The 16,013-nt window shown below is 43.8% G+C and overlaps 1 pseudogene; it reads left to right on the forward strand.

Annotated features, from left to right (window-relative positions):
- Nucleotides 1-14,781: 14,781 nt before the first annotated feature.
- Nucleotides 14,782-15,455, forward strand: LOC119921344 (annotated as a pseudogene).
- Nucleotides 15,456-16,013: the final 558 nt, after the last annotated feature.

The following is a 16,013-nucleotide window of genomic DNA, read 5'->3' on the forward strand; positions in this document are numbered from 1 at the left end:
GCATTAATCTTGGTGGTACCTCTTTGCTGAACCCCCCAGCTTGATAGCTTCCTAAATCCATTCTCATCTACTCACTGTCCACATCGAGACCTATCTGAGGTTCCTTGTTCCAGCAGGGCTACTGAGCATTTGCCACCAAGGACTTAGGAAGGAGTGTTGCCTAGTGGATAGAGCACAGGTTGGGAATCAGAAAGACCAGGATTCTGATCCGAGCTGTGCCACCTGTCTGCTGTGGGACCTTGGGCAAGGCATTCAACTTCTCTGTGCCTCAGTTACCTCACCTGTAAAATGGAAATTAATGGGAGCCCCATGTGGGAGAGGGCCTGAGTCCAGCCTGATCAGCTTGTATCTACCCCAGCACTTAGCACAGTGCTGGCAAATGGTAAGTACTTAAAAATACCTTACAAAAAAAGGACTACCAATCAGTCATATTTATCGAGCACTTACTGTGTGCAAGGCACTGTACTAACCACTTGGGAGAATGTAGTATAACAATAGGCAGACACATTTCCAGCCCTCAGCCACTATTCAAATCTTTTCCCAGAGCTTGATTGTTTTTGAAAGGTTGGATATCACCTTCCAATATTTTCTTTGTACCAATATCTATGCATTAAAACTTATAACAGATACTTCAAGCTTGGCCCTACCACCAGTAGAAGTTGGAGAGGTAGCAATTACCACTCCTATCAATGGGAAGGGAGTCTGCTATTGTTTTATATTAAATTTGGGTTAATTGTGTATTTCATGTTTCTATGTGAGATTCCTGGGTTACCTACTATCTATTTCCTTGGCAGAACTGTCTTTTGTTCTTTCTCTGGAAAATACATGTGCACTGATCCCGTAAGAAGGAGGAAGAAACCTAGAGCTGCCATAAGAGGAGAAATAATCACAGAAGAGCATCAGGTTATAGGTTTCTTGTCTGCTAAGCATTTGGTTTATCATCCTCTGCCCAGTAGGATTTTGGAAGGTCCTGAACCATCAACCTCTAATGCACTTTTCTCTTAGGGGGAATGTGAATGTGGTTATCAGTTGACATTTATGAGACTGGAATAAACAGAATTACTGAGCTTCCTGTCTACTGAAAAAGGTATGTAAATCAAACAGAGTGTACTCCAGGGATGACTGCATCAGAAAGGTTCCGACGATATTGACTGTGTTGCCAACTCCACCACTTAGGACCATTTAGGACACCTCTGGGTAAGTACATTCATTCGTTCAATCTTATTTATTGAATGCTTACTGCGTACCAAGCACTGTACTAAGCACTTGGGAGAGTACAATATGAGAAAACTAGACACTCCCTGCCCACAGTGAGTGTACATTCTAGATAGGGAGATAGATATTAATATAAATAAGTGAATTACAGAAATGTATGTAAGTGTTGGGCTGAGCCTGGTGTTGGGGGAATTAATAAAGGGATCAGGTCAGGGCGATGCAGAAGGTGGTGGGAGAAGAGAAAAGGGGGGCTTAGTCAGAGAAGGCCCCTTAGAGGAGATGCACCTTCAATAAGCCTTTGAAGTGGGGGAGAGTAATTGTCCATTGGATTTCAGGAGTTGTTTAGTTAACCTGACATGCTTCGATTTCCCAATATATGAACTGAGTACAGTAAATACTTTCCCATCTTGTCCTGGGGTGCAGAGAAAATTGACAAGATGCTAGAGAAGTGGTACTTTGAGTTCTGTTCCTTGATCGTTTCAAAGCAAAACTAACATCATTCTCTATACAGAATCGACAGCTCTCACCTGTACCTTCACTGCCTACCCTGAGTTGATGGGTAATGAAAACAACGTGACAGAATTCATTCTATTGGGACTTACACCAAATCCAAGGTGGCAGAAAGTAATCTTTGTTGTCTTTTTAATCAACTACATCATCACCATGGTGGGAAATCTGATCATTGTGGTACCATAACTGCCAGTCAAACTTTGGACTCCCCCATCTATTTCTTTCTGGCCTATTTGTCATTTATTGATGCCTGCTATTCTTCTGTCAACACACCTAAACTGATCATTGACTCTCTCTGTGAGAAGAAAATCATCTATTTCAAAGGCTGGATGACTCAGGTCTTTGGAGAGCATTTTCTCGGCAGGGCTGAGATCATTCTCCTCACGGTAATGGCCTATGACCGCTGTGTGGCAATATGTAAGCCGCTGCATTACACGACCATCATGAACCGGCGCGTGTGTGGTGTGCTGATAGGGGTTGTCTGGACAGGAGGACAGGAGGCCTGGTGCACGCGACCATCCAGATTCTCTTCATGATCGATTAACCCTTCTGCGGTCCCAACGTGTGATTTGAACCCTTTGCTGAACCTTGCCTGCACGGACACCCACACTCTTGGCCTCTTTGTAGCCACCAACAATGGGTTGCTCTGTCTATTAAACTTCGTCATGTTGATGATTTCCTACGTCGTGATCCCGGGCTCCCTGAAAACACACAGTAAAGAGGGTAGGTGCAAAGCGCTCTCCACCTGCACCTCCCACATCATCGTCGTCGTCCTGTTCTTCGTTCCATGTATATTTATGTATATGCAGCCCGCCTCCACCTTCCCCTTGGATAAAGCTATTGCAGTATTTTACACGATTATAACCCCTATGTTAAACGCCCTTATCTACAGCCTGAGAAATGCCCAGATGAAAAATGCCATCAGGAAACTATGGAGCAGAAAACTGACTTCTGAAGATAAATAGGTATCACCCTGTGAAAATGGTAATATTTGTACAAGGGGAGTGGCAAGCATGGATTTCAGGTAACGTTTTTAGGAAAAATGTATAGAGAATTCAAATCTCAGTGAGGCACGTCTCATATGTCTGTTGTATTTCCCAAAAGCTCATTATAGTGTTTCGCATTCAGTAGGTGCTGAAGAAATGCCACTACATGATCTACTAAAGATTTTCTTAGCTGTAGAGGTATTCATCCTCACTTCAGCTTATTTAGCAACCTTTACATGTTCAGAGCTGGTTTTGTTCCTGTTACAGCTGTTTTCATTTTTTTTAAATTCTTCTCTCATCTCAAATGAGGAGAAATGAGAGGAGCCAGCTCAGCAGCATACTGTCAGACCTATTGTAGTTTAAAGAAAAAAATAAATGTTTCTTTAGCCACAGAGTGTTGCCTTTTGCCTATTCTTTTTCCTATAGCTCCATCAAATATTACATTGTACCAGATATAACATAGTCATTAGCAGTAGAATGGGATGTTTCCTAATTTGACTCCTGCAAAGCAGGTCATAGAAAGTGGGAATTCCTTGTGAATTTCAAAACAAACAAATGCTAACTCTTGCCAATCAACAATCAGAGAGGGACATTAGGAAGAATGATACGTGATATCATTCCACATGCATATCATGATGCTTAGCTATGAAGGCACTCAAAGTGTGCTTTCATTCATTGATTCTGCACTAGATTAAGCAAACCAGAAAACAATAACAACTTGGAGGAGCCCAAGATCGAATCAGAAGCATTGGGACTGCATGGCAAACTATCCCAGCCCAAAGAAAGTGGTTTAAATAGGTCAGCGTCCAATTTGAGGGATCAAACGTTGCATAAGTCTGCATCAGCTCCTGAAAATGAGACTGCTAGGGACCAGTTTGGGTCCACTGTGAGAAGTAGAATGACTCTGGAAACAACGCATGTCTGGGAGTCAGAGGACCCAGTTTCTAACCCTGGCTACTCCACCTATTGGCTGTGTGGCCTTTGGCAAGTCACTTTACTTCTCTGTACCTCGGTTCTCTCATCTGTAAAATGTAGATTAAGGCTTTGAGCCCCATGAGGGACAGGGACTGTGTCCAACCTGATTATGTTGTTTCAACCTCAGCGCTTACCACAGTGCCTGGCATGTAGTAAGCATGTAGTAGTTAACAAGTACCATTTAAAAGAAAGAGAGAAAAGGAAAAGACAGAGTTATTTATGGTGGCAAGGGAAGAGCAGGGAAAGGGACGAATTTATCAGTTGGTTTTTACCTTTCGCTCAGGGACACAAGCTATTAACTGATAGAGAATGTATTGGTTCCAAGTTCCATCACAGAAGAAGGCCCAAGGAGTTATGAAGCATTTGATTGATAAAGCCTAGAAGCATTAATTCATTCATTCAATCGTATTCATTGAGTGCTTACTGTGTGCAGAGCACTCTACTAAGCGCTTGGAAAGTAAAAGTCGGCAACATACAGAGGCGGTCCCTACCCAACAACGGGCTCACAGTCTAGAAGGGGGAGACAGACAAAAAAACAAAACATGTAGACAGGTGTCAAAATCATCAGAATAAATAGAATTCAATCAATCGTATTTATTGAGTGCTTACTGTGTGCAGAGCACTGTACTAAGCGCTTGGGAAGTACAAGTTGGCAACATATAGAGACAGTCCCTACCCAACAGTGGGCTCACAGTCTAGAAGGGGGAGACAGAGAACAAAACCAAACATATTAACAAAATAAAATAAATACAATAGATAAGTACAAGTAACATAAATAGAGTAATAAATATGTACAAGCATATATACATATATACAGGTGCTGTGGGGAAGGGAAGGAGGTAAGACGGGGGATGGAGACGGGGACGAGGGGGAGAGGAAGGAGGGGGTTCAGTCTGGGAAGGCCTCCTGGAGGAGGTGAGCTCTCAGTAGGGCCTTGAAGGGAGGAAGAGAGCTAGCTTGGTGGATGGGCAGAGGGAGGGCATTCCAGGCCAAGGGGATGATGTGGGCCGGGGGTCGACGGCAGGACAGGCGAGAACGAGGCATGGTGAGGAGATTAGCAGCAGAGGAGTGGAGGGTGCGGACAGGGCTGTAGAAGGAGAAATGGGAGGTGAAGTTGGGGGGGGGGGGTGAGGTGATGGCGACCCTTGAAGCCGAGAGTGAGGAGTTTTTGCTTGGTTTGTAGGTTGACAGACAACCACTGGAGATTTTTGAGGAGGGGAGTGACATGCCCACAGCGTTTCTGTAGAAAGATAATCCGGGTAGCAGAGTGAAATATAGACCGAAGCAGGGAGAGACAGGAGGATGGGAGATCAGAGAGGAGGCTGAAGTAGTAATCTAGTCGGGAAAGGATGATAGACTGAACCAGCAAGGTAGTGGTTTGGATGGAGAGGAAAGGGCAGATCTTGGCGATGTTGTGGAGGTGAGACGGGCAGGTTTTGGTGACCGATTGGATGTGTGGGATGAATGACGGGACGAGGTCAAGAATGACACCAAGGTTGCGGGCTTGTGAGATGGGAAGGATGGTAGTGCCATCTACAGTGAAGCACTTCACAGGGAGGGCGTGGCTCTATCCAGAGGTGGTGACCAAGGCACTGAGACTTCCCATCATGCTTCACAGCCTTGCTCAAAAATGGAGAATTCCTCTCCTGGTGCAAAATCTCATCCTAGATGATGGAGTAGTCTACATAATTGAGAGTTGGGTGAGAATTACTTACCCCAACCGACACCGTGAAACTCTGAGGAGGTGGCTAGGACTAATGGCCCAAGCTGGTATCATCAGCCAAACTTTTTGAGAACTTGGAATAGCTGAGAAGCAGCATGGCCTAGTGGATTGAGCACAGGTATGGGCGTCAGAGGATCTGGGTTCTAATCCCGGCTCTACCACTTCTCTGTTGTGTGACGCTGAGCAAGTCATTGTTCTGTGCCTTAGGTACCTCATTGATAAAATGAGGATTAAGACCGTGAGCCCCTTGTGGCACATAGATTGTGTCCAACCTGATTAGCTTGCATCTTCCCCAGCGCCAGTGCCTGGCACACAGTAAGCGCTTAGCAAATACCATTTAAGAAAGAGCCAGGTTGGTGCAAGAGGCAGAATCATTGCCTCTAGTTCCAGGGGAAACCATTCCACTGATAAGACAGTTCTGGGACACTTGCAGGGTAGAGGTGCAGTGGAACCCTGAATCCTGCTAGGTGATCCCGAGTGTGTGGAAGCGTTGCTTGGCGGCCATCAACATGGTCCTCCTCTTTGGAGGAGTCAGCTATTGGAGAAGAGACTTCCAAACTGTAAACTCATTGTTTGCAGGGAATGTGTCTGTTTACTGTTACATTGTATTCTCTCAAGCATTTAATATAGTGCTCTACACACAGTAAGTGCTCAGTAAATACCACTGACTGTGAAAGGTTTCTCCCTAGACAGAGAGGACTCCGTCCTCTAATGTATCTCTGTTGAATTCCTTATAGACATGGCAGGCCTGGGTCATGAGGCACTCTATCCCTCTATCCAGGCCCTACCCAGTTTAGGAACTGACCATCCCCAGGGATTTAAAAATGATGGATAGTGGTTAGAAAGACCAAGCCCAAACAACCCACATAATGCACCAATTGTTTCAATTGGGGCTGTGACAAGAACAGAAGCGCAACACTGGAACTAGGTTTGCAAGATCTGTCTTGGGAATCTTTGGATAATCTGGGTGGCAGAGGCACCTGTGTGAAAGTGTTGGTCAGCTCTATGTCTAGCCCCTCCTTCAGAACAGATTCAAGTCTTCCTTTTCTCCTGTTTCCTACACCTCTCATTCCCCCACAAACTAAAGACAGCCTCTTAAAATGAATAGAAAATGTTTGGTTTGAGTCAAGAGAGTCTCATCTCCTACCTGCTTACTCACCCTTCCCACTTTTTCCACAGCTCACCTCCGGAGAAAAGCTCACGACGAGGTGCTGAAACTAGAACGGAGAAAGGAAGGGGAAGAAAGGGCAAGAGACCTGCTGTTTCATACTATAAACTCACTGTGGGCAGGGAATGTGGCTACCAACTCTGTTATATTATACTCTCCCAGAAACCTAGTTCAGTGCTCTCACACAGTAAGCACTCAATAAATACCTCTGATTGGCTGGAGGAAATGTGAGAGGGGAGGATAATTGGGGTCTTGAAGCTGGAGGGAAGGGAGGAAAGAGATGGAGGGGAGGGAAGAGAGCTTAGGGATGACCAACCCAAGGAGATAGAGATAGGTGGGAGCAGCGGTGAAAGTGAAAAAATAGGTTTCTTACCACAACTACCTGGCATTTAATATTGTAAAATGTTTCTTACCACAACTACTTGGCATTTAATATTGTCACCAGCCTGAAAGACATAAACAGAAAGTAGTCACCCAAGACCTCCATATTTTTGGCCTTTGGTGTCAGGAAAATCCTGCTGCCCTTTCAGATGTGGAGGGGGTCAGTGAAGGTAATTTGGCATATGCCCAGAAGTGAACTTTAAGATACTCAGGCACAAGGGATTGGACAAGGAAGATTAAGCCAAAAGACCATAAAGAGTTTCAGTTCAGACGACCCCAGAGACAGGGTTGACTGGAGACCTGAGAGACTTCTCAGTGCTCCCTAACCCAGCCCAGAAGGATAATCCAGCCCGCTATAGATTTGGGGGCTGGTCACAAGTGTCAGAAAAGGCTCTGGAATGAGTCACAGGAATGAGTCAGGGAAGGCAGCCACGTCAGGACATCCTGTTCTGGCAGGGTGGTGGTGACGGTGCAAATTCTAGTTCCATCTCTGTGACAAATGACTTTCACTGTGGGGAAGGAGAGGGAGAAGAAGAGAGACTCAAAAGAATCCTCTCCCCCCGGCCACCAGACCTAGAGCTAGAAACTCCATTCTCCAACTCCTCATTTTCACAGTTTCCAAGACCCTCCCACAGTTTCCCCTGTGGTCTGTCTTGAGCGTGGACTCTTGCCTCACTAACCGGTTTAAACGTATCTATTGTCCATAGAGTTGATCCGGTGAAGTAGGGAAGCTCTGTGCTCTAGCAGAAAGAGCACAGGCCTTGGAGTCAAAGGGCCCGGGTTCTAAACCTGACTCTGCCAATTGCTTGCTGTGCAATCTTGGGCAAAATCACTTGACTTCTCGGTGCCTCAGTTTCCTCAACTGTAAAATGGGGATTCAATACCTGTTCTCCCTCCTACTTATACTGTGAGCCCCATGTGAGACGGGGACTGCGTCTGACCTAATTGGCCTGTACCTACCCCAGCGCTTAGAACAAAATTTGGCAAATAGTTAGCCCTCAACAAATGCCACAAAAAAGGTAGAGAGGCTGTCTACCAAAGCTGTCCCCTTGAGCTGAGCTTCCCCTAATTTGAAATGGTTATCTTCCGAGGACATGCTCCACTCGTGCTGGATGTGGGGCCCTGTCCAGGTCTAAAACAGTTTCACAGTGGCTGGTCCATTCCAAATCTTGTAGAGCTTTTTAAACATTCATTCATTCAATCAGTCGTATTTATTAAGCGCTTACTGTGTGCAGCAATGTAGTAAGGTCTTGAAAAGTACAAATCATCAGCATATAAAGACGATCCCTACCCAACAATGGGCTCACAGTCTAGAAGGGGGAGACAGAAAAAAAAAAAAAGATCCAAGGATATATGGTGCATCCATCCACCCTGATCAAAGCCTCTATGACCTCAATGACCAACAGAGGGAAGGTGTGGTGGAGGCTCCTAACTTTCACTTCTAAGGTGGGGGGCTTGTGCCTGGCTCCTAATAGGAGCCACGTGGAACACTGGTCAACGTTGTCATACAGGATGGGAGTGCTAGTTGAATGGAATGTGTGTAGAATGAGTGGTGAGCATGGAGAGATGCTGACTTACTTTCTAGGTTCTCCTCCCTCAGTTATAGGATGAGGACGTATTTCTGGGTGTGGGCTCCAGTTTGGCTGGATAGTGCATCAGACCCGGCAGGTCCTCAACAAATACTACTACTATTAATAATACTAATAAAGATGGTATTAAGCACTTATTATATGCAAGGCACTGTTCTAAGCGCTGGGGCAGGTAGAGGATACAAGATGATCAGGTTGGCCCACGTGGGGCTCACAGTCTTAATCCCCATTTTACAGATGAGGTAACTCATGGGGTAGCAGAGAAGTTAAATGACTTGTCCAAAGTCACACAGCTGACAAGTGGTGGAGCCGGGATTAGAACTCATGACCTCTGACTCCCAAGCCCGGGCTCTTTCCACTGGGCCACGCTGCTTCTCTGCTTACTACTGCCTACAATTACTACTACTAATTATGGTATTTGTTAAAGGGTCAATATATGTGAAACACTATTTGACATATTTATCATTATCATTTGTGCGGAACAGCAGGGCCAAGTAAACAAGGAACTGAGAGGAGAGCTGTGGCCAAAAGGCTAGTCTCTGTTATCACAGTCTTGTACAGGCAAGAGTTACTTGTTATCGGCCCTACGGCCTTGCATGGACGGGTGTTGCTTGTTACTGGCTTTGAAGGTTACAGAATAGTAGTGTTAGTTATAAACACAGGAACATGGAAAAATACAGAACGTGATTGAAAGATATAAAAGTCTTGCTGCTTAACCCAATAAACGATTTCGTGCTTACCCTAGCCGGAGTCCATGCCTTCATACACCACAATCATTAAGTGCTGTTGAGTCATTTCCGAGTCATGGTGACTCCATGGATATACTTTCTCCAGAACGTCCTGTCCTCTGCTATAATCCACAACTTTTCTAATGGTTCTTCTGCTTATTGTTGTTATGGCCTTTATTCATCTAGCTGCCGGCCTGCCTCTTCCACATTTTCCCTGGACTTTTCCTAGCATTTACATCTTCTCCAGAGAATTAGTCCTCCTGATTATGTGTCCAAAATATGCTAATCCAAGCCGAGTCATTTAGCCTTCCAAAGACCACTTTGGTGTAATTTGCTCCAAAATCCATTTGTTTGTATTTTGGGCAGTCCAAGGCATTCGCAAAAGCCTTCTCCAACACCACATTTTAAAAAAACCAGTGTCCTTTCTGTCCCATTTTTTCACTGTCCAGCTTTCAGATATATGCATTGTTACTGGAAACACCATAGAGTTGACAATTGATATTTTTGTGGCAATTGTTACATCAGCACATTTCATGACTCTTTCCAGGCTCTTCATAGATAATAACTATGTAAAACAATGTTTGACACAAAGTGCTGGAATAGATACAAGTTAATCAGATCAGGCACAGTTCCTGTGCCAGGTGGAGCTAACAGTCGAACTACTACTACTACTACTACAAGGGCAGAAAGGGTCTGAGAATACAGTGACCAAAACAGGTAGAACAAAATTGGCTTCTTACATGATAGAGGGATAGTGGGACAGAAAACAGATGGAGAGTGAGGCAGCAAGGAGTTGGATCATAGTGGTGGCTTGAGACAGTTGGATCTACGAAGAGCTAGGTCTTAAAGACACAGGGAGAGCTTTATGAGAAGCTTAGTCCAGAGGATGAAGACTTTATAGGGGAGAGGAACTAATAATATTGGAGCTAACAAGATAGAAAATATGAAGGGGGCAGGGTGAGGCCGATGACCTTTTACTTCACTTTGGAAGACTGTAAGCTCACTGTAGGTATGGGATAATTTCCATCAATGTTATTATATTGTGTTCTCATTCAATTGTAGGGCTTAACACACTGCTCTGTATACAGTAAGTGCTCAATAAATATGCACTTAGTACAGTGCTTTGCACACAGTAAGCGCTCAATAAATATGATTGAATGAATGAAAGGCAGGGAGAACTGTAGCCTGCAGCCCAATCCGTGCACTCAGAAATTCCGCCCTGCCCCCCGTATCGCTGCTTCACTCGGGGTAATAATAATAACAATAATAATAATAATGATAATAGTGGTATTTGTTAAACACTTACTAGGTGTCAGGCACTGTACTAAGTGCTGACAGGGATACCAGCAAATTGGGTTGAACACAGTCCCTATCCCACATGGGGCTCACAGTCTTAATCCCCATTTTACAGATGAAGTAACTGAGGCCCAGAGAAGTGAGGTGACTTGCCCAAGGCCCACAGCAGACAAGTGGTACTGCCGGGATTAGAACCTATGACCTTTTGACTCCCATGCCCATGCTTTATCCACTACACCACGCTGCTTCTCCAAGGTTCAGGGGCTGCTACCTATCTAGTTCAGGTGCATGGCCCACAGGTATGTGTGTGCATGTTGGCACACCCATATACCTCTTCCATATATGGACACACATCTGGAGAATCTGATTCAGTATTACTGGCACCAAGGCTGCTCCTATATTAAAGGAATTGATTAGGCAGAGACACAATCTCCCAAATAGCCCAGGGCTTAACTATTTTGGCACATGCTTCAAGAAAAAAAAAAGTAAATTCGTCTGAGGGAAGGAGAGAGAATCCTAAGCATTATGATAGAGCTGCGAACTTGTAATGCATCTCCTTTAAATGTCTGTCTGCAGCTCAAAGAGAAACCTGTAAAGTTGGATACTGGAAGGAGGGATGGAGAGGCATTAATAAAAGGGTCTCCTAGTGGTCTTTCCTATTTTCTGCACCTACAGATTTGCAAAGAGGATGGTCAGTGAGCTGTCTTCCAGGCATTAAGTTTTCAGCCCTCTGCCAGAGCACATGGTCACATGGTCTAAAGCTGCTTTAGAGATGGACACAGTGCACTTTTGGGATAGGTTGGATATCTGAGAAGTTTTACCTAAATAATTTATTTCTTTTGTAACCACATACCCAACCTATCCCAAAAGTGCATTGTGTCCTTCATCTCTAAAGCAGCTCTATAATGTGACAATCTAAGAGCTGGGATGGTAAAAACCTAAATTCACCAAAGATCATCAAGATTCACAGTGGCAACTCAAGGTAGGATTCCCACCTCATTGGCTTTTACAGCTCATTCTTAAATTTCTTTTTTTATGTCATCTGAAGCCATTTAAGTAAGGATACTTCTTTACTATTTTCTCTGCTATTTTGGCAATGTCCCTGATTCTCAAAAATATGTTTACCAGTTCTTCAGATAATGCCATGACTCTGCAAAATTTTTATATACTCATTGTAAAGGCCACATAAGTGTGGGACATCACAAAACAACTGATTGAGGAGAGACAGTCACTAGTTCACCTAAATTTGTTTTTATTGTTTTTATGGTATTTGTTAAGAGCTTATTATGCACCATGCACTGTTCTAAGGTCTGGGGTAGATACAAGCTAATCAGGATGGACACAGCCCATGTCCCACATGGAGCTCACAATCTTAATCCCCAGTTTACAGATGGGGTAACAGAGGCCCAGAGAAGTTAAGTGACTTGCCCAAGGTCACAACAGCAGAGACGTGCCAGAGCTCAGATTAGGACTCAAATCCTTCTGGCTCCCAGACGAGCTTTATCCACTAAGAAACACTGCTTCTCAATATTCCTAAGTAATATTTATTGTCTAGGAATTCATCTTTAATCAAAAATTTCAAAGAAGACTTGTGGCATCTCCTTGAACTGTGAGAATAATTGGATGGAAATCCTGTAGGTGAGAGATGTACACTGGTGTTCACTGATACACACTGATAAAGAGAGAATGCTTGGAAACCAATATTTGAACACAGGACTTAAATGATGTAAGGATCATCCAGTATGCTAAAATGAATGTTGGGTGAAAGTATATAAGTGAAAACAAAAAAATAGAATTCAGTCTACTTGTTGAAATCTCGCACCATCCAAACACTGATTATGAGAGTTAGTCATGTTAGGCTATCAAGATCTGACAGTCATTTACATCAAAACTTTCCTACTTGAGTTATTTTTCAGTGATGGGCTGGCTGCAATCTAGTTGCATAAACTCCCCTTGCCCCAAACAAAGCCTTTTTGAAGGCACATCTCCAAGAGACCTTGCCTAACTAAGCCCTAATTTCCTCTTCTCCCATACCCTTCTGTGTTCCTTCTGCATTTGGATCTGCACACTTTATTCACCCCCAACTCAACCCCACAGTATTTATGTACATATCCTTAATTCATTTATATGAACATCTTTTTCCTCCTCTAGACTGTAAGCTCATTATATACAGGAAATGTATCTATCAACTCTATTATTTTACACTTTCCCAAGTTCATAGTACAATGCTATGCCCACAGTAAGTGCTCAATAAATATGATTGATTGGTTGATTGATTGTTTAGCAGAATGCCTGGTACATATTCAGAAACATTTGCTACACCATCTCTGTTCTCATTTCCTTTGTTGGCTTAAACCTCATCAGTGGTATGAGCACCAAAATCTTTTCCTATTGGAGACAATTTTTGAGAAAATAAAATCATTCTACCGGTTTTGGTCACTGTCTTCTCAGACCGCTATAATAGTGATAATAGTAGTAGTAGTAATAGGAGAAGGAAGAAGAGGAGGAAGAGGGGAAGAAGAGGGGAGGAAGAGGGGAGAAGGACAAAGGAGAGAAGAAGGAGTAGTAGCAATATTTACTGAGTACCCACTGAGAGTAAAGGACTGTACTTAGCACCTGGAAAACAGAAAATAAAAACACATTTCTGCACATATCCATAAATTACATTTTATGAATCATTTATTTATACTAATATCTGTCTCCCCCACTAGACTGTAATCTCATTGTGGGCAGAGAATACGTTTACCCACTGTTTAGTAGTACTCTCCCAAGCACTTAGTACGATGTTCTGCACATAGCAAGTGCTCAACAAATGCCATTGATGATGATGGTGATTTAGGGGCCAGTGGGATATCCAAGAGGAGATGTCTTGGGGGCAAGGGGGCTGTGGGATTGCAGGTGAAACATGAGGAGTAGGGCTAAAGAAGTAGATTTGGGAGTACATTCATTCATTCACTTGCATTTATTCAGCGCTTACAGTGTACAAACACTGTACTAATCACTTGGGAGAGTACAATATAACAACAGATAGTCTAGAGAGACAGACAGACATTCATATAAATAATTCTATATAAGTAAATAAATAAATATATGATTCTAGGTGGACACATATGTGCTGTGGGGAATTTTCCATATGGAGGTGGTAGATGAAACTATGAAAGTGGGTAAGCACCAAGAGACAATGGGCATAGAAGCAGAGGGGACTCATAACAGAGCTTAATGAAACATGCATAGCTGAGAGAGGAGAGGTGAAAGACTCGACATAGAATACCAGCAATTGGACTGACTCTGGCTAAGAGCGGTTTTAAGAGTTTCTTGTCTGATGCTTTTTCCTCATGTTGGTGAAATCGATTAGCGTTAGAAAGTGAATCTGTGAACACGAAGCTAAAACCAGATTACTGGCAATGTAAGAAATTTTGCTGAGCTTTTAGCTTTAGTTGGTCTTAAAAGCTTCAAAGGCTTTGTAAAATATATTGTATGCAATTATATCGTTTTCTCTGTTCTTTCTGAACCTCTCTCCTCTCTTTGAATTCTGGTACTTTGTGGCTCTGTGGCTCTGACCCTGTCTCTGCCCAACTGAGATTCTGTTTTTGCTTTTCTGAATCCCTCTGTATCTCCATTTATGACTCTTTCTCCCTTTATTTCCCTGTTTGTGTGTGCTTTCAGTCGCTGTGTGAGGCTTTTGGGAGGTTTCCTCTCACTTCCTTAGAAATCCCCGATCCATCAACCTCTTATCTCTGCCCACTGCTATCACAGTGCAGTGTCCAGAACATGGGCCTGGGAGTCAGAAGGCTCCAACCCTTGTCTTGACTTTAGGCAAGCCACTTAGCTACTTTGTGCCTCAGTGACCTCATCTGATCCTAACGTTTAGGGACTTTGTAGCATTCCTTTCTTTTCCCTATATAACCATAACTTTCCCTCTAGTGTAACCAATTTTAAATGACTCTTCCACAAATTGATTCAATTCCTTCTTAAAACTCCCAACACTCTGTGCCTGCTCAACGTCCTGTGCTCACAAGGTCCTCACCAATTGCTGCATGTAGAAGCATTTCCTTTGAGTTATTTCAAACCTAGCATCTTCATGCTCTAATGGTTTTCTCCGCATCCTGGGTTGGGGGATTTAGTGAACCCCAAGGAGAAGAGAAATGAGAAGCTATGTGACCTAATGGAAAGAGACTGGGAGTCAGGAGATCTCACGGGCCGGGCAGCCATGATGGCCTACAGCAAGTTCCTCACGGCATGCAACTCATCGCTGGTGGCTGCGGCCATCCTGTGCCTCTGCCTCCTGCACAGGCAGCATCAGCGATGGAGGTGGCAGCAGCAGGACTCCACCCTCCAAGGCAAGAAAAGTGGAAAGCCACCGTTACAGAGCAGTGAGAAAGAGGGAAAGAAAGAGTGGGCTATGGTGGGCAAAGTGTGCTTTGCAAGGATCTGGCAAATCCTGAAAATCATGGTCCCCCGGATGTTTTGTAAAGAGACAGGTTATTTGTTACTTATTGCTGCTATGCTGGTATCTCGCACATATTGCGATGTTTGGATGATTCAAAATGGAACCCTCATTGAAAGTGGTATCATTGGTCGCAGCAGAAAAGATTTCAAGAAATATTTGTTCAACTTCATCGCTGCCATGCCTCATCTCTTTGGAAGTTTGGGCTAAATTACCTTAAACTGTGCTTCCGAGTAAGACTCACCAAATACCTCTATGAGGAATATCTACAAGCTTTCACATACTATAAAATGGACAATCTAGACAACAGAATAGCTAATACGGACCAGTTGCTTACCCAAGATGTAGAAAAATTCTGTACCAGTGTCGTTGGCCTGTATTCTAACCTTAGCAAGTTCTCAGGTCCAAATAATCACTTGATTATTACCCCTTGCTGAAGTCTTTGCCATCAATCTTTCCCTTCTCCAACCAGTGCTCTCCAGGGTAGTAGAAACAGTCTCTCACAGGTGTCATTTTGACTGCATCATTCCATACCGCTAACTTCCAGGAGCCTATGGCTTCAAATTCAAGTGCTTGTGTTGTGCCGAGAATCAGCGAGTGAGACCCAAGTAGAAATTTAGAAGTGGATTTTATTAGCGCGCGGCTGCAAGGGGCCAGGGACCCAGATCAAGCAGCCCCGATCCCATTCTCACTGCGTCTTTTATTCAGTTACAGCAACATGGGAGGGAGCATTTAGGAATTTCAGGAATCCAATTAGGACCAACAGGATGCTGTAAATTCTCTGTTTTTACTGCCTTGTAAAGGTTGTTGTTATCTGCCATATGGCCTTGCATAGATAGGTGTGTAAATTCTGTTATCTTCTGTTGTCACTGTCTTGTCAGGATGTCATCTGACCTAGGACCTTACATAGATAAGTGTTACTTGTTTAATGGCCTTGAAGGCATCTGTTGCAGACAATACAAAAAGGAGTTGTTCTCTTAGCCTGCACAAAATGG

This window comes from Tachyglossus aculeatus (genome assembly GCF_015852505.1).
Source record: "Tachyglossus aculeatus isolate mTacAcu1 chromosome 12 unlocalized genomic scaffold, mTacAcu1.pri SUPER_6_unloc_2, whole genome shotgun sequence".
In the NCBI taxonomy this organism is placed as follows: Eukaryota; Metazoa; Chordata; class Mammalia; order Monotremata; family Tachyglossidae; genus Tachyglossus; species Tachyglossus aculeatus.